Consider the following 22,522-nt stretch of genomic DNA (forward strand, 5'->3'; position numbering starts at 1 on the left):
AATCTATGGTTTTCACCTTGTAACTGCATGTCCCAAAACTTCACTACCAACTGACTGATATTTGTTCTTAATTTCACACCATTCTTCATTAATTGTCTGATCTTCGTCTCTTAAAGTCTCTAAATCTGCAAATCGATTTCTACGTTCAATTAAAGGTTTAAAGGCCACTCATGAATGGCAGAGGCAAGGGACAGTGATACTGCCCTATCAAGCAGATCAATGCCCTAGAGACTTACCATATACACATATGATCAGTGCCTAAGCCCCCTCTCCACCCAAGCCAGGACCAAGCTGCTCATCTTCTATCTACATTTCTGTTGGATGTTTTCAGTTTAAAGCACCCAGAGTGCAATAGATGAGAAAACAGGAAGAGATATGAAAATTTTGATGGGTGACCTGAATGCTAAAGCTGGAAGGAATAATCGAGGGATAGAGAATGGGATGGGTGTTGAGGGTTTTGGTGAAGTTAAAAAATAAAAATGGAGCACATTTTATGTTTTGTTCTACAAACAATCTTGTTATTGGAGGTACTCTTTCCCAGCACAAAGACATCCACAAATATACACGGACTTCACCATACGGCAATTACAAAAATCAAATAGATCTCATAGCTATTAATAAGGAAAGAAGGAAGACTTTGAGAAATGTACGATGTTATAGAGGTGCAGATATTGGTAGTGATCACCAGCTCCTCATTGCCACACTGAAACTTGTACAATTTATTACAATACAATGAAAAATGAAGTAAATAATCCACAGTTTTCACATTAAAAACCAAAAGAAAAAAGTTACACAGGCCTCTGCTGAGTCTGCTCTTGGTGGGTCCCTGTTTTTGCTGGACCATATACTTCAGCCTATAGTCCATTTCTTTTAGCGAGTCATATTTGCACTGACTCGCAACGGTGCCCTTTTAGCTCGGAAAAGCTTCCTGATCGCTGATTGGTTAGACTTATCTTGTCCAACCAATCAGCGATCAGGAAACTTTTCCGAGCTAAAAGGGCACCGCTGCGAGTCGGTGTAAATATGACTCGCTAAAAGAAATGGACTATAGGCAGCCTTATAGATGATAATGCGGACCTGATCAGTATGCTGTATCGTGGGTAAATTACGCTAGATCGATTGGCAGTAGTCAACGGCTGATAATACTGCTAATCAAGTTTCTTGTCAAACTTCTTATCATCATATTGTAAATGAAAGCAATGGTTTAAAGATAACACCATAGAATTAGATCATTTATAGTAAGCCTAACCCTCACAACGTTATCCATATTATCACCGAAAACCAAATTATAGTCAGATAACGCAATTAAGACAAATATCAGCAACATTCCCGTATACAGTATGATCACTTAGCACGAAAGTTGTGATGAAATAGGCTGCAGATTATAACACATTCCTTAGCCCATTAATTTGATGTTTAATTCACCATTCATGTAGGGAAAAAAAAACAATATTCTCATTTCAAAACACGCTTGTAACCAGTTGCCTACAAAGAATATAATACTTTCTTGTATCATAGGCTAGCAGCCGACCGGGAAATACCATTTTATTTATTTTTTAATATACGTTATTTCATTGGCTTTTTCGTTTCTATTTAAAGGTGCGGGGATTTTACATTTGTACGTCTAAACTAATATAAATCCAGAGAAAGAAGACAAATCTCAGTAATATATTGCTTCATCTTCACTAAGAATCTATTGTGAAGTTTTTTCTTTAGGCTACATTGCTAAAATCTCTGTATTCCCTATAGGCCTACCAACAACATATTAGACAAATAACGGGGAGCCTGGAGGCTATTCTTGCAGTGGCGAAACAAAATCGTGGCATATGCAAGACTTTTTCAAATGTTATCGTGATAAAAAAAGATAAAAAAAATGTTCTTTTGAAAGATTTGGTCAACGTTTTATAAATATCTGAAACACTACATCGTTTTTCATATATGTTGAATCTCTCAAAACCTGGAATGGACTGGATGTCATAGTTGTGTGTGTGTGTGTGTGTGTGTGTGTGTGTGTGTGTGTGACAACTTTACTAGAAGACAAGAAATCTCAAGAGTACCTTTGATTTTAGCAGTTGATTATACATGAATGTGAAAATGTACCTTAGTCTTTTGGTTAGTCCAGCGAAAACTCACGAGAGCTAAAAGTTAAGTCACATGACACGAGCACGTTTCCAGGCACCTTTTAACATAAACTTGATGTTGAGATACTAAGTAACAAATAATTATCATAAGAGTGAATGGCGTTTAGTTTATGAAATTAAACTCACCAGCAATTGATGATTTGGTCTAACATTTTTGCGGCAAAAATCAAAATCCTGGCAGATACAGAAAATGTAATCGTGTAGTAGTGCATCAAAGTATCAAACCCTGAAAGAAAAGAAGAGGAATCCGTGATTCAGTGTTGCCAGATATGGGAATTTATCTTAGGATTTGGGGATTTTGGGTGTCTAATGGGGATATTCTGTACATATTTCTATGAAGAAAAAAATAGTAAATCTTTATATTGTTGCAATTAGTTTACTTGCACTCTATATGAAAGTATGGTGAGTAATTTCTATATGAGTAATGGCTACATGATGAGAAGAAAATATATTTGTGGAAATGGTGATTTTTTTGGGTCGTTTCGAGGATATTTTATCGTTTTGGAGATTTTTAGACTAACCCATCTGGCAACACTGGGTTCTGGTTGTCACTTTTGCGAAGTAGAGTAGTTCCTTCAATTTTGTGCTCGTTTCGTTTAAAACAATATTACCCCGGTTACAGTTAAATAATTTGCGTAAGTGTGTGTGGCTGTTGATATTGAAACTACACATTTAGCTCATTATTCGTGATTTAAAGGATAATCATTTCCTTGCCATGTCAAACCCTAGGCCAATGGGCAGGCATCTTAAGGTAAGTGATTTACAGTAGTTTTCTGTGTTCCGTATAATTCTTTAGTTTAAGGTTTCTTTGTGGATATGCTTATATGTTTTCACGAAGTCAGTAAAGTAAACTGTTCGCTAGGCTCTGTCTCGTCATTTTACCGTCCATCCCTTTCGTCGGCCTAAGTGTTGTGGTGTCCCTTTCAAACTCATTAGCTTTTGTAGTGTCTGCAACCTCACCATCTCTGTGAGCTAAGGTTGAGTTTGGGGGAAGCCTATAGGTCTATCTGCTCATTCATCAGCAGCCATTGCCTGCCCATCCCTGGTCCTAGCTTTAGTAGAGGGGGTTGGGGCTTGGGTGCAGATCATTATGTATATATGGTATGTTGGTAATTCTATACAATAGCTCCACAAATAATTTTAATACTTTTTTCTGACGTATTACTTTATGCTGTATCTAATGCCGACTTTGGAGCCTTTGTAGTTTGTTGGGACAGAGTGAAAAACCACGTTTTACAGACACAAGAACATCCTCTAACCTAATGTTTCCTACCTAACCTGGTGAAGTTGTATTGTATTACAGGGTGTGATTTCGAACAGTAAATATATGTTTTCCTATAGTCAATAATGTGATTTAACCGAATTTCACCTTCATTTCAACTGCAAACAAACAGATCAACCAATTCGGCTAACTTTAAGTTGCCTTATTGGTTGCTGTTATTACGGATAAAATGAAGGTGAAAACCGGTTAAATCATGTTATTTCCTACAGGAAAACATATATTTTCTGTTAACCCTGGATAGGTACGCTCCTCGGACACCCCTTTAAGGGTATACTCGGACGCGAACGACCCCGACGCCAAAAAAAATTCTTGAAAAATCAGTTTTTGCAGTAACCTCTTTTTTTCTTTTGCCAAAAAAAACTTCAATGAATGCTTAAAACAACTGTAAAGATAAATACTACTCATCTGCAGAAAATCTATTTATTATAAATATTTTAAAAAATTAAGTAGAAAAAAATAAAGACCTGACATAAAAATTCATAAAAAAAAAGTTTATACATATATACACAAATCCTTTTAGGAATTGATTCTTGAATGTTTAGGACACATCTTGATGTATTTTGGATGAAGTCAGACCCATGGAGGTGAAGATCTGAAATGAGAAAAAAAGGGTAACTTTTTTTGGGCAAAAAAATTTGTCCAAATTTCATGAATTTTTTTGGGTACCCAAATGAAATAGGAAGTGGCTAATTTTTTTAGGGAATAAACATATGTTATCCTAAAATAGAAATATGTAAAAAAATCTTCATTATTTTGTAAATTACATTTACATCAGGGGCCATATCTAAAGGTAATTTTTTGAGTACTTAGAAATTTCGTAAAAAAATACATATATTTAATATATATGATATTTATGCAGGTAAAAATATACCAAAATATCACAAATTCTATAGGGAACAAGAATATATATAGATAGGGCAACTTACGCTTCGGATATGTCCACAAAATGGCCGCCAACCACACTGACTCAGACTCCCTAATCTGCCACTTGAAATGTAGGAAGGGTATGTCAATTTCAAGGTGTTATTTACTAATCTAATTATTATTGGATATGCATAAAAATTGTATGGTGGGTTGCTGGATAATTGTCGATTATTTTACGACTATAAAATTAAAATTCTGACCCAAAAAAATTTTTTTGAAGGGAAATAAAATCGAAAAAAAAAAAAAAATGTGAAACAATATAATATTTTAGCTAAAAAAATTTGATGATATTCAATCATAAAAGAAGTAAACAAAATGTTCCGACAAATAAACATCTAGAGGAATCATTACTCTGTGATAGTTCCTTAGTACGTAGTAATTTTGAAAGAAATGGGAAAAAACGAAAAAATGGCAATCACCGGAAAATCGAACACATACCTATATATACGCCATATCTGGCTAAAAAAAAGATAGGCATGGGTAGCCAGATCATCTAGAAACACTTTCCAACACTATAAAAATATAAGTTTTGCGACACTACTTGCCAATTCCTTACGGTAACATGACTAAGCAAAAAAATGCAAAACAAATAAAAAGGGGCACTCGCGGAAAAATGGCTAACATTCCAATATACGGCATTTCAGAAAAAAAAAAAAAATTCAGCCACCTGCTAGGCAAACCATCAAGGCACATTTTCCGACAAATAAACATCTAAATGAATCATTACTCTGTGATAGTTCCTTAGTACGTAGTAATTTTGAAAGAAATGGGAAAAAATGAAAAAATGGCAATCACAGGAAAATCGAACACATACCTATATATTCGCCATATCTGGCTAAAAAAAAAGATAGGCATGGGTAGCCAGATCATCTAGAAACACTTTCCAACACTATAAAATTATAAGTTTTGCGACACTACTTGCCAATTCCTTACGGTAACATGACTAAGCAAAAAAATGCAAAACAAATAAAAAGGGGCACTCGCGGAAAAATGGCCATTCTAATATACGGCATTTCAGAAAAAAAAAATTTCAGCCACGTGCTAGGCAAACCATCAAGGCACATTTTCCGACAAATAAACATACTGTATAAATGAATCATTACTCTGTGATAGTTCCTTAGTACATAGTAATTTTGAAAGAAATGGGAAAAAACGAAAAAATGGCAATCACAGTTAAATCGAACACATACTTATATATACGCCATATCTGGCTAAAAAAAAAATAGGCATGGGTAGCCAGATCATCTAGAAACACTTTCCAACACTATAAAAATATAAGTTTTGCGACACTACTTGCCAATTCCTTACGGTAACATGACTAAGCAAAAAAATGCAAAACAAATAAAAAGGGGCACTCGCGGAAAAATGGCCATTCTAATATACGGCATTTCAGAAAAAAAAAATTTCAGCCACGTGCTAGGCAAACCATCAAGGCACATTTTCCGACAAATAAACATATAAATGAATCATTACTCTGTGATAGTTCCTTAGTACATAGTAATTTTGAAAGAAATGGGAAAAAACGAAAAAATGGCAATCACAGTTAAATCGAACACATACTTATATATACGCCATATCTGGCTAAAAAAAAAATAGGCATGGGTAGCCAGATCATCTAGAAACACTTTCCAACACTATAAAAATATAAGTTTTGCGACACTACTTGCCAATTCCTTACGGTAACATGACTAAGCAAAAAAATGCAAAACAAATAAAAAGGGGCACTCGCGGAAAAATGCCCAACATTCTAATATACGGCATCTCAGATAAAAAAAAGACATGCACGTGTTAGCCCAACCATCAAGGCACACTTTCTAACACATAAACATGAAAAAAAAATCAATAATATACGGCAATTCCTTACTACGTAGTAAATTTTTACAAATATTGAAAAAAAAACAGAAATTGGCAACCGCAGTTAAATACCCAATATACCAATAACTACGTCATATCTGACAAAAACAAAGTCACGCATGGGTAGCCAGATCATCTAGACACACTTTCCAACACTAAAAAAGCAAAAGTTTTACGACACTATTTGGCAATATCTTACGGAAAAATGACTTGGCAAAAAAATGAAAAAAAATGAAAAGGGGCACTCGCGGTAAAATGCCCAACATTCTAATATACGGCATCTCAGATAAAAAAAAAGACATGCACGTGTTAGCCCAACCATCAAGGCACACTTTCTAACACATAAACATGAAAAAAAAATGAATAATATACGGCAATTCCTTACTACGTAAAAATTTTTACAAATATTGAAAAAAAAACAGAAATTGGCAACCGCAGTTAAATACCCAATATACCAATAACTACGTCGTATCTGACAAAAACAAAGTCACGCATGGGTAGCCAGATCATCTAGACACACTTTCCAACACTAAACAAGCAAGAGTTTTACGACACTATTTGGCAATATCTTACGGAAAAATGACTTGGCAAAAAAATGAAAAAAAATGAAAAAGGGGCACTCGCAGTAAAATGGTCCTCGTGGTGATGAACGACATTTTAACTAAAAAAAAAATCATGCACATGGTAGCCAAACAATCCACCAAGACTTTCCACAACTGATAACCTATACAAGTTGCACCATTCTACGACAATTTCATAATACGTAATAACTTTGATAATTATGCAAATTACCTTAGAAGGGTAAACTCGGTCGCGCTCGACCCCGACGCGTCTCAGAAATCGGGGAAGGAGTACAGCTACAGCAATGCACATCTGGACACTACTAGAGCGTGTAGGGGAGACACCTCCTGCAGGTCGATCACCCACAAATTCAGTCACGGGGGTGAGTCACGTGAGAAAAACCTCTTTTTTTTTGACGCTCGGGGTCGCGTACGACCCACCGTACCTATCCAGGGTTAAAATGGTTAAATATGACATTCGTAGATAATTTGTATTTTTCCTAACTATACAAAAATTAGTTATTCAATATGGGTATTACTTTCGGCATAGCTGAAATGACGAGCCTTTAGAATTTTAACGAGGGTTTACTACCCCCTCACTAGTTAGCGAGGGGTAGCTTGCTACCCCTCCCCCCCTCACACACCTGTGATTAGCTCACTTTGCTTAGAGGTAGGACTTCCCGGGGGACAGGGCTGGCGGGCAAGTTTGATTAAATAGCTAAGGTTTGTATAGTTAGGAAAAATACAAATTATCTACAAATTTGTCATTTGTTCCGTAACTGAAATACAAACCATGCTATTTGATATGGGTGACTTAACCCTTAGGTAGGGTGGTAAGTCCCAGCCATTACTGGCTTTTGGCTTTTTGCCCGGGGACTCAGTATCTGAGTGTGTTAGTACTCAAAGATAAGAGAGTCCCTGCACCTCGCAAGTGCCTTGCTCTGCAAGGACCGCGGCCTACGTAAGCTTGTGGGTGAAGGAATGAAGTGTGACTCGTCCTAGGAAGTTGACCTGAAGTCCTTTAGATGGAATTCTAGGATAGGACGTTCCCAATACCACCTCGTAAGGGTATGGGGACATGGTTTACCTACAGTGGTTTGAGGTGAGCTGTGCAGAAAACCCAGGATGCTGCTTTCCCAAGAGGGGAGAATGAAGAAAAAAATAAGGGCCAGGCATACCTTTTCATTCATGCAGACTAAAACTGGGTAACAATGCCCTCAACCCTCTGCTACTTGCCCATTAAGGAGCCTGAGGTTTAAACCAGCTGTTGCGCAGCCTCCACAGGGCCGATAGAAAACGTATCGAGCCTCCTGTGGGTCACGTCTTGCAGGTAGTGGGCTGTGAAGGTCGTCTGACGCTTCCAAACCCCTGCTTGTAAAACCTGCGTCACTGAGTAGTTCTTCTTGAAGGCCAAAGAGGTAGCAATGCCCCTGACATCGTGTGCTCTAGGGCAACGTGACGGAGGAGGGTCGGGATTCAGGGAATGATGGACAACCCTGCGAATCCACGCTGAGATAGTATTCTTAGTGACCCTCCTCTTCGTCCTTCCGGTGCTTACAAACAATGCCTGCACCCGAGGACGAATTGCAGCAGTTCTCTTAAGATAGAGCCTCAGACTTCTCACTGGGCACAGTAGGAGATGGTCTGGGTCATCTGTTACAGAACGAAGACTCGAAATCCGCAAAGAGTCGAACCTAGGGTCCGGCACTCCTGGATTTTGAGTCTTAGCAACAAACTCACGGACGAATCTGAACGTTACCTCCCCCCATCCCCTTGAGTGGGCGATGTCATACGAGAGACCATGAAGTTCGCCGACTCGCTTGGCTGAGGCCAAAGCAAGTAGGAACACCGTCTTCCAAGTCAGGTGGCGATCAGAAGCCTGGCGTAATGGTTCGAAGGGAGGTCTCTTAAGAGACCTGAGAACTCGAACCACGTTTCATGGAGGAGGTCTCACTTCCGCCTGAGGGCAGGTAAGTTCATAACTTCGTATGAGTAGAGAAAGTTCCAGCGAAGAGGAAATGTCCATTCCTTTGAGCCTGAAGGCAAGACTTAAGGCCGAGCGATAGCCTTTCACTGCCGAGACTGAAAGGCGCATTTTTTCCCGTAAATACACGAGAAACTCCGCTATTGCTGGAATAGTGGCATCGAGTGGAGAGATACCCCTTCCACGACACCAACCACAGAAAACTCTCCACTTCGCCTGGTAGACCCCAGCGGATGACTTTCGCAGGTGTCGAGACATTCTTTCAGCAACTTGTTGCGAAAAGCCTCTCTCTGTGAGATGCTGGATAGTGTCCAGGCGTGAAGCCGCAGCGAAGCTACGGCTTTGTGAAAGATGTTGGCGTGTGGTGGTTTGAGTAGCTCGTGTCGTGGAGGAAGTTGTCTCGGGAGTTCCGTCAGGAGCTGCAGAAGGTCCGGAAACCACTCTGTGTGATGCCATAGCGGAGCTATCAAGGTCATTGAAAGGTTGACCGATATTCTGGTCTTGTTGAGTACCCTCCTCATCAGACAGAACGGGGGAAAGGCGTATACGTCGATGTTGTACCACCGATGTTGGAATGCATCTTGCCAGAGTGCCTTGGGGTCTGGGACTGGGGAGCAGTAAAGCAGAAGCTTGAAATTCAAAGCTGTCACGAACAGATCCACCGTCGGGGAACCCCACAAAGTCAGGACTTTGTTGGCTACTAGATAATCCAAAGACCACTCGGTACTCACTGTCTGGGATGCCCTGCTCAGACTGTTGGCGAGCACATTCCTCTTACCTGGAATGAAACGAGCTGATAGTGGAATCGAGTGGACTTCGGTCCATCTCATTATCTCTACTGCCAGATGGGATAGCTGCTCTGACAAGGTACCTCCCTGCTTGTTGATGTAAGCCACTACCGTGGTGTTGTCGCTCATCACCACCACGGAGTGACCCGCCAGGTACTGTTGGAACTGTTGAAGTGCCAGGAATACGGCCTTCATTTCTAGCAGATTTATGTGGAGGCACTTTTCTGATTCTGACCAGAGGCCTGAGGTCCTGGGGTTCAGAACATGGGCCCCCCCCCCTTTCTTTGAGGCGTCCAAAAACAGCATCAAATCTGGGGGGAGGACGAGAAGATCCACTCCTCTTCGTAGGTTCTCGTTTGTCACCCACCACTGAAGGTCCGTCCATTCCGCAGGACCCATAGGGACCATGACATCCGGGGAATCGTGTCCTTGATTCCACCGAGACTTGAGTCGCCATTGCAGGGATCTCATCCTGAGGCGACCGTTTGGAACTAGACGGGCCATGGAAGAAAGGTAACCGAGGAGACGTAACCACGATTGGGCTGGGAGTTATTCTCGTCTGAGGAAAGGGTCTGCGACCCTCCTCAGCCTTGCTATCCTGTCGTCTGATGGGAAGGCTTTGTGGAGATTGGTGTCCAATATCATGTCTAGGTATACCAGTCGCTGAGTTGGAAGCAGAGAAGACTTCTCGAGATTTACCATGATCCCTAGATCTTGGCAAAGTCCCAGAAGCTTGTCTCGGTGTCGAAGAAGGGTCGACTCCGAGTCTGCCAGGATCAGCCAGTCGTCCAGATAACGGAGGAGACGGATGCCGATCCTGTGTGCCCACGAAGAAATCAGGGTGAACACTCTGGTAAATACCTAAGGTACTGTGGAGAGACTGAAACACAGCACCTTGAACTGGTAGATCTTGTTGTCTAGGCTGAATCTTAAATACTTCCTCGAGGACGAATGGACTGGGATCTGGAAGTACGCGTCCTTCAGGTCCAGTGTACACATGAAGTCTTGTGGTCTCACTGCAAGTCTGACCGTGTCTGCCGTCTCCATGCTGAATGGGGTTTGTTTGACAAACCTGTTCAGAGCTGAGAGGTCGATGACTGGTCTCCAGCCTCCAGACGCCATCCTTACAAGAAAGAGTCGACTGAAGAAGCCTGGGGAACCGTCGACGACCTCCTGGAGAGTGCCCTTTAACGTGGTTTCGACTTCTGCCCGTAGGGCTTGGCCCCTTGCCGATCCCATGGCAAAGGAGCTCAACGGCACTGGATCCGCTGTCAGGGGAGGTAGAGATGTTGTGAACGGGACGCGATATCCCTGACTGATTACGGAAATCGTCCAGGAATCGGCCCCGAGTTGCTGCCACCTGATTGCGCAACTTTGTAGGCATCCCCCCACTGGTGGACATGCAGGGGGATTGCCAATCCTAGCGTTTGTGGCCTCGGCCACTCCCTCTAGGATTTTTCCCTCCCCTGGAGGACTTTTTGCCTTTCTTGTCTTTGACAGGAAAGGGCTTCGACACCGTTACCTTTTCTGCCACTGCCGGTTTCGTCGTCTTGGACGGGCGAGGTTGTTGAGGTGCTGGAGGTTTATAGGGCTTTGATGTAAGAGCCCTTTGTAGGAGAGAGTCCTGGTTGGACTTCCTCCACCTCTCAGCTGCCTGTTCCACGTCTTTAGGCTCAAACAGATTCTTTCCCAAAATGGAAGAATGTCTGAGCCTGCTGACCTCGACGGCTGGGACCTTTGTGTGGAACCTCTCTGCCACCGCATCACGTCGTTTCAGAATGGAATTGGCCTACAAGTTCGAGACTTGGTTGGCCAGAAACTCAATGGTGCGGGTGCCCGAAAGGAGGAAGGTCTCCAGGGCCTTCCTGGTGCTCTCCTTAGACAGGTCCTTGGATCGCAACAGGATGCCAAGAGACCCCAGCCAGACATCCAGCCACGAAGTAGCCTGCATGGCACACTTCGCAACCTTCTCCTGACTTAGGATCTCTGTCGCCGAGAAAGACACTTGCCGGCTAGAGAGCCTCTCTAGAGGGACTCCCTTGGTGAGCTCTTCCACAGAATGGTGCAAGGGGAGAGCTAGGCAAAACTCCTCCATGATCTCAAAGTACCTACTCTGGTGGATACGAGGAGGAGGGAGGAGCTTGTTGCCAGCAGTGGAACGGATGGGGGAGGTGAGTTCAGAGTGCTGGCCCTCAACCTTATCCCTGGCACTCTTCACTCCTTGGGACCAGGGCAAAGCCGCACTGGCCTTAGTAGGTTTCTGAGTGCCAAAGACTCGGTCCAGGACCGTGTCTTTGCCCTCCCGAGGAGGAATCTCAGGATCCGGGAACCCGTTGAGATGCCTCATCAGGGTCAGAACCTGCCAGAAGGCATGCTCTGACTCCTGTGGCTCCCCTCCTGGAGGACTGGCAGCAAAGTCTCCCGTCCCCAAAGGCTCTTCTTGGGGGGACACGTGGACGTTCTCTGAGGGTCTTGTTGGCTCTGGTCGAATCCTCGAGGGTGACTTGGGGATGGTCTTAGAGTCCTTAGGTTCCCTCCTGTGAGGAATACAGGACTCCAACAACGATGTCTGTGGGCTCTTCTCCGCCCCAACCCGAGACGATTCTCCTGCACGAGGTGGGGTTTCTCCCATTGGTGCGATGGGAGAACGTCTCACCTCGGTAGACTCCCCTGAGGATGGAAAATCCTCGTTCACAGGAGAGGGAGAGAAAGTTTGGGGGGGGGGGAAGAGCCTTCCTCGAGGACTAACGGGGAACCAGCTTGGCCCTGAGAGAAGTTACCACGACTTCTACTCCTTTCTTCCTCTTCAGTGGGGTCGGAGCTGCCATTGATTTGAGGCCCAACTCAGAGAAGGCAGGTTTGAAAGCCTGCATGACGGCTCTGACGAGGGGCCCGAACCATGGCTGCTTACTGACAGCTGCACTGTCAGAGACTCCCTCTGGAGGGAAGGGGATCGGGCGATCCTTTGGAGTAGAAACTACAACTGGGCCTGCCTCACAAGAAAGGGAAGAAGGAGGCTGGTTCCTGGACCTAACCGGAGTTTTCCCCCCCTCCTGCGGGAGCGCTGATCTGTGCTTGCGGGGGGGGGACGTGAAGATGACGACATGGAGGCTCTCATTCCTGTAGCTTCGCGCGGGGGCTCGCGCTGTGAATTCCGATGGGAATCGCGCTGGGAATCACGTTGGGAATCGCGCTGGCACTCGCGCGATGGGATTTTCCCTGGTTCGCGTGTGGGCGCGCGGGTGAGCGCTGGCGTGCAGGAGAGCGATGGCGCAACGGCGAGCGATGGTGCGCAGGGCGCACAGGCGACCGACCGCGCACAGGCGAGGGGGCACATGGGCGTGCAGGCGATCTACGACGCGAGGGCGAGTGGGCGCGTTGGCGCGCAAGTGATGGAGTGCGCAGGCGCGCAAGTGATGGAGTGCGCAGGCGCGCAGGCGATCTACGACGCGAGGGCGAGTGGGCGCGTTGGCGCGCAAGTGATGGAGTGCGCGGGCGCGCAGGTGCGCGATCTGGCGAAAGCAGAGGGTGCGCCGAAGGGTGTGCAAGCGCTTGCACGCGGAGGTGATAGCTCGCGCACGTGTGGGCGCGCAGGATCTCTCTGAGCTCTAGAAGGCATGTGCGCACGCGCAGGGGAAATACCCCTAGCGCGTGGGCGTGCAGGAGGGCGCACAGCAGGAGCGGGAACAGGTGCGCGATGGCGCGCAGGCGAGGGCTGACGGGAAGGAGAAGAAAGATTCTTCCCTCCTGCGCCCAGATCCGGAGATCGTGGGCGCGCAGGCAAATGTTGGCGCGCAGGCAAACGCTGGCGCATAGGCGAAGAGCACTGGCGAGCAGGAGATCGTGGGGGTGTGTGGCGCGCATCAGGATGAGGGCGCGTAGATGTGCGCTGGCGAGGAGAAGATCGCTGGCGTACAGGAGATCGCTGGCGCTCAGGTGAGCGCTGGCGCGTAGTCTCAGCAACAGGAGATTGCTGGCGCGTTGTTCCTGGAACAGGTGGTCTCTGTAGAGAAGTCTCAGGAACAGCAGGAGAGCGCTTGCGCGCCATTGCGCGTGGGCGTGCAGGAGAACGTGCAGGGGATATCTGGCGCTTAAGGGATTTACTCACAATGTGAGAAAGCCCCTTTTGCCCCGAAGGGACCGATGCCCGTTGGATAACGGGGTGTGTGGGCGGCCACAGCGTGTCAGTGGCCAGGAACGGAGATGGGAGGTCAGCAGCTCTGGCAGGCGAAGGAGATTGTGAACGATCTGCAGAGAGGTCCAAGGATACAGCTGCAACGGTCGGTGCACGGCGAGGAGGATCCTCTGCGGTGGACTGCGAAGACGAAGAACCGAAGAGGCTCCTCCTAACTCCCTTGTGGGGAGAAGGAAGGCCTCTACGGCAAAGAGGAGGGCGAGCTTTCCGTCTGATACGTCCTCTGGAGGCAGCAGGCAGACCATCGGCAGTCCTCCGAAGAGGAGTCTGTTAGTGAACTCCCCCGGGGGGGGGAGAGAATCACCTGCAGGAGAGACTGTTGGACATAACTCCTCCCTTGAAGGATGTTCGGAGGGGGGAACTAAGCCTTCAGCTACATCAGGAATCATAGCAGTGGTTTGACCTAACTCGTCAGAAGCCCCTGCCACAACAACGTCGACGATAGACAGAGGATCAACCTCTGCTACCGTCGGCGACTGTTTGACAGCAGCCCCCAACCTGATTATGTAAAACAGGGCTTCCTTGGAGGGCAAACCCTGAAGCCCCAAGGAAGCCCAAAGCTGCAACAAATCATTGTTAGAAACATTGTTATCAGAAATATCCTCCCCCGGGGGAGGAGGAGGAGGAGGAGCTGCATCGCTATGGGAGGCAACTCCCTCTCCCGAACCCCGAGGTTTGTCAACGTAAGTACGGCCTAAGCTACCACTCGACGGCCTCTCGGGAGAGACCGATCGAATGGGAGCTTCGGAGAAGGTTCGGGCTACGGAAGAAGAGTCCTTGGGATTTTCTCTCTTCAAGGAAACCCCTGAAGAAGAAATATCCCGTTTGGACTTCTTCCGGCGCCGGGAAAACCTCTCCCACTGGGAGGTAGACCACTCCCTACACTCACCACATACTTTATCTCTTTCACACCGTTGTCCCCTGCAAAAAGGACACAAGGTGTGAGGGTCTGTGTCCACCTCCGACATATACGTTCCGCAAGGGCGGTTAGGTAAGCCGAGACACTTCCGCATGGTAGAGGCCAACTTCCAAACACACTGTATAAAAGAAAAAGCAAAAACAAAGATTAAAGGCTGTCAAAGTAAGCGAGGGTGGGAGCAGACACGTCTGATCGTCACCCGAGCCAAAAGCAAAGTGAGCTAATCACAGGTGTGTGAGGGGGGAGGGGTAGCAAGCTACCCCTCCCTACCCCCTCGCTAGTTAGCGAGGGGGTAGTAAACCCTCGTTAAAATTCTAATGGCTCGTCATTTCAGCTACACCGAAAGTAATACCCATATTAAATAGCGTGGTTTGTATTTCAGTTACGGAACAAATAATCACTGTTGTCATATATGTTGTGTTAAAATATTTAAATATAAGCATTTGTTCAACGGTGTCACTTCACTCACAAATGTATTGCGAACGATAACATTAGCAACGTTACCAATGATACACAGTGTTACCAACGATGACTGGGATTGTTCTCGTTACAAATGTTATGGTAATATTACCGGTTACACAATATATAAAAAGTACAAAAAGGGTACAGAACCTAACAAACCCACCTAACCTAACCTAGGAGTTCCCAGGTCACAAAACACATATAATGACTTTTGAGGAATGACTTACCTATATGCAGAAGACATCGAAACTTGCGGGTCACGGGAGGGTGAGACTGACGACTAAACCACTTTTTCCCAAAAATGTACCTTTATAAGAAGTAACGGAATAACCACAAAGACGTTTCTTTTTGGGTTTTAGGTATCTTGGTTTCGGTATTACAATAAAACACATGAATGTCTTTCCTGTAAGATAGGAGGGGACGGCACTGTAAACGTTGAGGAATTAGATTGTGTGCTTTCAGGAAATTATCAACATTGGATGAAGAATCATAAAAATCACCATGGAATTTAGCAAATGCTTTTAGGTACGGAATACTGCAGACGTTACAAGTTGCTATAACTTCCTCCATCGCAAAATACGAAAAAATAAATCTCACTTGAAATGACGGACACCTTACTAGGACAAAGGTTTCCAGGGAAAAGGATTTGGTGGAAGGGGTATGAACAAACCACTCAAAGAGATGAAGGAAGGGGGTAGGGAAATATCAGTTGATAACCCCCTTGTGTAAACTTTGAATACATATCAGTTCGTGATTGGTTAACGGAAAAACAACGGAGTCTAGAGGGTAAACATGAATGAACTGGATAGGGAAACTTGTCCAGAGCAAGTTTTTAAATATTAAACTTAGCCGGTGAATATATAATAGCTTACGTCTCGGACGGCTCGACAGAAACACAAAAACTCGCGAGCGATCGCCATGAAGGTTGCGGGTGTGCCCACCAGCGCCGACTATCGGCCAGATACCGCATATACATGTAAACAGCCTCAGTTCTTCTCTGTCGGTCTTGTCGACAAGTTGATTCCGCTCGCTGTTGACCTGGAGTTTTCGTCATTCTTGGTGAAGTACTTCTTTTTGGTTTTGAGCTTTCGCAGTGACAGGTGTTTTTCTCTTCAATTAAAACTCTTGAACCCTTTTTTGGATAGCGTTTATTGTTGATGACTTTGGATTGTTTTTGGATTTTCTTTGACTTTTCAAAATGGCTGACCCTTCTCCTATCCCTGGACCTAAATTTCGTAAATGTAATGCTAGGGATTGTAACAAACGTCTTCCCAAGGCCTCTCTCGACCCACATACCGTGTGTTCTAATTGCCGGGGTAAAACCTGCCAATTAGGAGATCGGTGTGATGAGTGCGTGGTACTTTCGGAATTCGACTGGCTAGAGTTTGATAAATATTCTCGTAAGCTTGAGAGAGATAGGGTGAGGAGAAGCTCCTCTAGGTCATTGGATTTTTCCTCCTCCCATGCCCCTGAACCTAATCCTTCCCCTGTAGTAGTTGTTCCTGAACCCTCTACTAGCACTCATGAACCATCCATGCGGGATATGTTGCTTGCCATTCAAGTTTTGGGCGAGAGAGTTGAGTCGTTAGCATCGGACCGTAATCAACTCATGGCGGATGTGAATGTGTTAAAGTGTCAGAGTGCCACATTAGAAAATTGTGGGGATAAAGTGATTAGTGCGCAAAGTGTTTTTAGTGTTGCGACCGAGGGTTCGTCTGTTCGTGCTTGTCGTTCACCTAGTCCGAGACCTCTTTCAGGCTCCCCTGCACCAGGGAGAAGTAATGTCGTAGGACTTAAGGGGACGAGAGGCTTTAACCAACGAACAGACGTTCCTTCTGCGGTATCGGGCGTGTCTCGTCAAGATCGCCCCTACCATAAGACGAGCGAGGCTGTTTTCTCCTCGTCATCCGAAGGCTTCTCGCAAAAGAAACCTTGGAGCAAAGTTTCTAGACCCTTAAAGCGGAAGTCGGTCCCTTCAGGACAGGTCCAGCGTCCTGGCTGTAGCCATTGGGACAGCTCTGACCCTTTGCAGTCGTCGGAAGACTGTTCTCCGATTAAGCGTAAGCGTAACACGGGCTCCGAGAGTCTCAGTAAGAGCAATGTTTTGCCGTCACAGACGTTACCATCGTCTCGGCCCGTACCGACTCCCGTTGATCCTAAATGGGTTGTCCTGCAGGATATGCAGAATAAGCTTGCCTCCCTTATGGAGGAGTATACCGTTGAGCAGGTTCACGATGATCCTCGCCGTTACGCTGATCGAGACTCTGGCCGTCAGCCGCCCAAACGAGCCTTTACTCGTCCTTTTGACGTTACGAAGCGTGATGTCGGTAGTTTGTCACGACAGTCACGTGACTTGGAGCCTCACTCGATGCAGTCCCGTGTTGACTTTCAGCCGCTGCCGCAGTCTCGTGTTGACGTTCAGCCGCTGCCGCAGTCTCGTGTTGACGTTCAGGACGTTCGCCAACCAGCTCAGTTGCCTTGTTTTGATGTTGAGCGTCAAGCACCGCAGTCAAGGGTTGTTTTGACTGCTCAGTCTAGGCAGTCAAGGCAGTCTCGACTTGACGTCGAGCGTCCATCAGCTCCTGTTGTTGTTGCTGGTCAGTCCTTTCAGCAGCGACATGACGTAGCCTCGACTACTACTGCTGCTCCTTTGAGTGTGGACTTTGCTTGTCAAGCATTGCCACCGCGGCAGGTCTCTCCCTTTCTTGAGACTCATCAATTGTCGGACGAGGTTCCTTCAGATGAGGATGTTGCTGATCCTCCGCCTACTGATATTCCTTTGGATGTTTTATCAGACGTAGAAGAGCCTAAGGCTGCTCAACCTTCGATGGACTTTAAGAAAATCATGATGATTTTTAAGGATCTTTTCCCAGACCATTTTGTTACTTCCGCTCCTCGTTCGCCTCCGTCAGAGTTTGCGCTAGGCTTAGCTGCTGCGAAGCCTTCCTTTACTAAGCTAGTGCTCTCGCGCTCTTCTAAGAGGGCTTTACGCTTGCTGGGCTACTGGTTGGTTACCAGGAGGAGTTTGGGGAAGACGTCCTTTGCCTTCCCTCCTTTTAAACTAGCTTCTAGAGCGAGCGTCTGGTATGACACGGGAGAAGTTCTCGGCTTGGGAGTCCCTGCCTCTGCCCATGGTGACTTCTCAAGCCTCGTAGACTCTCCCCGTCGCCTGGCCATGAGACGCTCTAAAGTTTGTTGGTCCGCCTCGGACCTTGACCATCTCCTTAAAGGGGTTTTCAGGGCCTTCGAAGTTTTTAACTTTTTAGATTGGTCTCTAGGAGCATTAAGCAGGAAGATCTCGTCTGCCGACCAGGATGTTTCCGTACTTATTATGTCTTGTATGGACAAAGCCATCCGCGATGGCTCCAATGAGCTCGCCGCCACCTTTACGTCTGGAGTCCTGAAGAAGAGGGAAACTCTTTGCTCATTCCTTTCAGCAGGAGTTACTCCCTGTCAGAGGTCGGAGCTTCTCTTTGCCCCCTTATCAGCTGCCTTGTTTCCTCAACAGCTGATCAAGGACATTGCGGCTTCGCTTGTGCAGAAGGATACACACGACCTGATGGCTACTTCTGCTCGCAAGGGAGCTCCTTCGTCGTCTTATGTCGTGAGGCCCAAGGTCGATACCCCAGCGACTAGATTTATCCCGCCCTTTCGTGGCAGAGCCCCCAGCAGGGGAGGCGCTCGTGCCGACGGAAAGAGAGGCAAGAGGAGAGGATCCAAGTCCTCCCGTGGCAGAGTCTGACTGCCCACGTCCTCAGACAGCGGTAGGGGCCAGACTGAACAGCTTCTGGCAGGCCTGGGAGAAGAGGGGTGCAGACCAAGAGTCTGTGTTGTTGCTCAAGGAGGGGTACAAAATACTTTTTGTACGCAGACCTCCTCTAGTAACAGTTCCTCTAGACCTCTCTCCCAGGTATCGAGAGGAGTCAAGAAGACAAGCTCTACAACAGCAGGTGTCTCTGTTACTAGAGAAGGGAGCGGTGGTGAAAGTCTCGGACCTTCAATCACCGGGATTTTACAACCGTCTCTTCCTAGTCCCAAAACATACGGGAGGTTGGAGGCCAGTGCTGGACGTCAGTGCGCTCAACGTTTTTGTTATAAAAACAAAATTTACGATGGAGACCACGAAGTCCGTCCTAGCAGCGGTCAGAGAGGGAGACTGGATGGTCTCTCTCGACCTGCAGGATGCGTACTTCCACATTCCTATACACCCAGATTCTCAACCGTATCTGAGGTTTGTTTACAGGAATGTGGTGTACCAGTTTCGAGCAAAATTCCTTCATTTATCGGGAATTCGAGCCTCCCTGTACTTGGACGACTGGCTTCTCAGAGCATCGTCCCGTCATCGCTGTCTGCAGGACCTTCACTGGACGTTGGGTCTGGCAAAGGAGTTGGGACTGTTGGTGAACTTAGAAAAGTCTCAACTGAATCCATCCCAGACTATTCTCTATTTGGGGATGGAGATTCGCAGTCTAGTTTTTCGGGCTTTTCCGTCTGCCACCCGGATAGAGCAAGCCCTGCTCAAAGTCCGCCTTATGCTGAAAAAAGACCGTTGCTCAGTAAGAAGTTGGATGAGCCTCTTAGGGACTCTGTCATCCCTGGAGCAATTTGTCTCACTAGGGAGACTTCACCTTCGCCCTCTCCAGTTCCATCTAGACTCACACTGGAACAAGAGCAAGACTTTGGAAGCTGTGTCAATCCCGGTCTCCGAGCCAGTAAAAGCATGCCTGAACTGGTGGGACAGCAACATAAGTCTGCGAGAGGGTCTGTCCCTGGCAGTCAAGAACCCAAACCATGTGTTGTTCTCAGACGCGTCGGATTTGGGTTGGGGAGCGACTCTGGACGGTTGGGAATGTTCGGGTCTTTGGACGTCGGATCAGAAGAGCATGCACATCAACGGCAAGGAGTTGTTAGCGGTTCACTTGGCCTTGATGAGTTTCGAGAGCATTCTTCGAAACAAAGTGGTAGAAGTCAATTCGGACAACACGACAGCATTGGCGTACATCTCCAAGCAAGGAGGCACTCACTCCCACACACTGTTCGTCATCGCAAGGGACTTCCTCATCTGGTCAAAAAATCGAGGCATCTCCCTGTTGACAAGATTCATCCAGGGGGACTTGAACGTCTTGGCAGACTGTCTCAGTCGGAGAGGTCAGGTGATCCCCACAGAATGGACCCTCCACAAGGACGTGTGCAAGAGTCTTTGGGTGACTTGGGGTCAACCCTCCATAGACCTCTTTGCCACCTCGTTGACCAAAAGGCTCCCGACCTATTGCTCTCCAGTCCCAGATCCAGAGGCGACCCACATAGATGCGTTTCTACTGGACTGGTCTCACCTGGACGCGTACGCATTCCCACCGTTCAAGATCATCAACAAGGTACTGCAGAAGTTCGCCTCTCACGAAGGGACAAGGTTGACGTTGGTTGCTCCCCTCTGGCCCGCGAGAGAGTGGTTCACAGAGGTACTTCAATGGCTGGTAGACGTCCCAAGGAGTCTTCCTTTAAGGATGGATCTCTTACGGCAGCCCCACGTAAGGGATCTTCATCAAAGCCTCCCCGCGCTTCGTCTGACTGCCTTCAGACTATCGAAAGACTCTCAAGAGCTCGAGGTTTTTCGAAGGAGGCAGCCAGAGCGATTGCGAGAGCTAGGAGAGCTTCTACCATCAAGGTATACCAGTCGAAGTGGGAAGTCTTTAGAGACTGGTGCAAGTCATCATCCATTTCCTCTTCCAGTACCTCTGTAGCCCAAATTGCAGACTTTCTCCTACATCTGAGAAATGTTCGCTCCCTCTCAGCGCCCACTATTAAGGGCTACAGGAGCATGTTGGCTTCTGTGTTCAGACATAGAGGCTTAGATCTGTCCAATAATAAAGATCTCCAAGATCTCCTTAAGTCCTTCGAGACCTCTAAGGAGCGTCGTATGGCAACTCCTGGATGGAACTTAGACGTGGTCCTAAGGTTCCTAATGTCCGACAGGTTTGAGCCTTTACATTCAGCCTCCCTGAAGGATCTCACCCTCAAGACGCTTTTCTTAGTGTGCTTGGCTTCGGCTAAAAGGGTCAGTGAGATCCATGCCTTCAGTAGGAACATCGGCTTTTCTACAGATAAAGCCACATGTTCACTTCAGCTTGGTTTCTTGGCCAAAAATGAACTGCCTTCTCGTCCTTGGCCTAAGTCGTTTGATAAGTGAACCCTCGTTTATCGCGGTAGATAGGTTCCAGACGCGGGCGCGATAGGTGAAAATCCGCGAAGTAGTGACAGCATATTTACCTATTTATTTAACATGTATATTCGGACTTTTAAAACCTTCCCTTGTACGTAGTACTGTTAACAAACCACCCTTTAATGTACAGAACACTTAATGCATGTACTACAGCACCCTAAACTAAAACAGGCACAAATATTAAAGGCAATTTTATATCATGTGTTTCCTAAACACCTAAAAAGCACGATAAAAAATGGCAACCAATGTTTTGTTTACGTTCATCTCTGATCATAATGAAGAAACAAACTCATTTAGTGTACACATATATGTACGTATGGTTAGTTTTTGCATCGATTATATTGATTATACAGTACTGTATGTTGATTTTTTTATTACCAATGTTTTAGTTTACGTATTTTTCTTAGGACTTCCAAATGAAATCTTTTTCTTTATGACGCCGCCTGAAACGACGGCGTGTACGCTCAGTAAACAACCACGCTCAGAACAAACAAGGCATTTAACACGCATGATGATAGTGATAAATAATGATACAGTACATACAGTATTTACAGTAAAAGCATTTACAAAATATGTTACCTTACAAATATAAATTATACAGTACTTGTACGTAGCAAAGCAGGAAAACAATTTGAGAGAGAGAGAGAGAGAGAGAGAGAGAGAGAGAGAGAGAGAGAGAGAGAGAGAGAGAGAGAGAGAGAGAGAGAGAGAGAGAGAGAGAGATTGTTTTACGTACGTAAATGTAAATTTTAAACAAAAAAAATATGATAGGTTACAACATGTAGACTTTTAAAACCTTCCCTTTAACTTAATGCATACAGTACGTACATTACTAAACTATAAAACAGGTTAAAGTAAAAAATAAAGATTGTTACTGTACTCACCACGAAAGAAGTTCAAGAAAAACTTGAATGACGATGGCGATGAATTTGCTGCACAGTAGAAATGATGATGATGAAGCTGATGATGTGTTCTACTGTGCAGTCAATGATAGTATTTTACGTCTCTTCAGACGGAGGTGTCTTTTCCTGGGACACCTCTTCAACTTCTTCAATTTCTTCCGAAGGCGTACTAGCAGGAGGAACTGGCTCTTTTTTGCGAGGCTGAAAAAACATTGTGATCGGAAGTTGTTGCCGCTGCTTCTTTTTTCGATCCAAGAGCATCCTGTAGGGAGTCGTGATGTCATCGACCTT

General features: G+C 45.8%; 1 long non-coding RNA gene across 3 annotated transcripts in view; it reads left to right on the forward strand.

The window, feature by feature from the left end:
* The first annotated feature begins 2,681 nt into the window (after positions 1–2,681).
* LOC137642631 (uncharacterized) overlaps positions 2,682–22,522 on the forward strand; it is a 498,287-nt gene continuing 478,446 nt past the window's right edge. For all 3 annotated transcript variants that reach the window (XR_011044823.1, XR_011044824.1, XR_011044822.1), the window contains exon 1: positions 2,682–2,892. This is a non-coding gene — a long non-coding RNA (uncharacterized lncRNA). The remainder of the gene's footprint in view (positions 2,893–22,522) is intronic.

The sequence above is a fragment of the Palaemon carinicauda genome, chromosome 1, assembly GCF_036898095.1.
Source record: "Palaemon carinicauda isolate YSFRI2023 chromosome 1, ASM3689809v2, whole genome shotgun sequence".
Classification (NCBI taxonomy): Eukaryota; Metazoa; Arthropoda; class Malacostraca; order Decapoda; family Palaemonidae; genus Palaemon; species Palaemon carinicauda.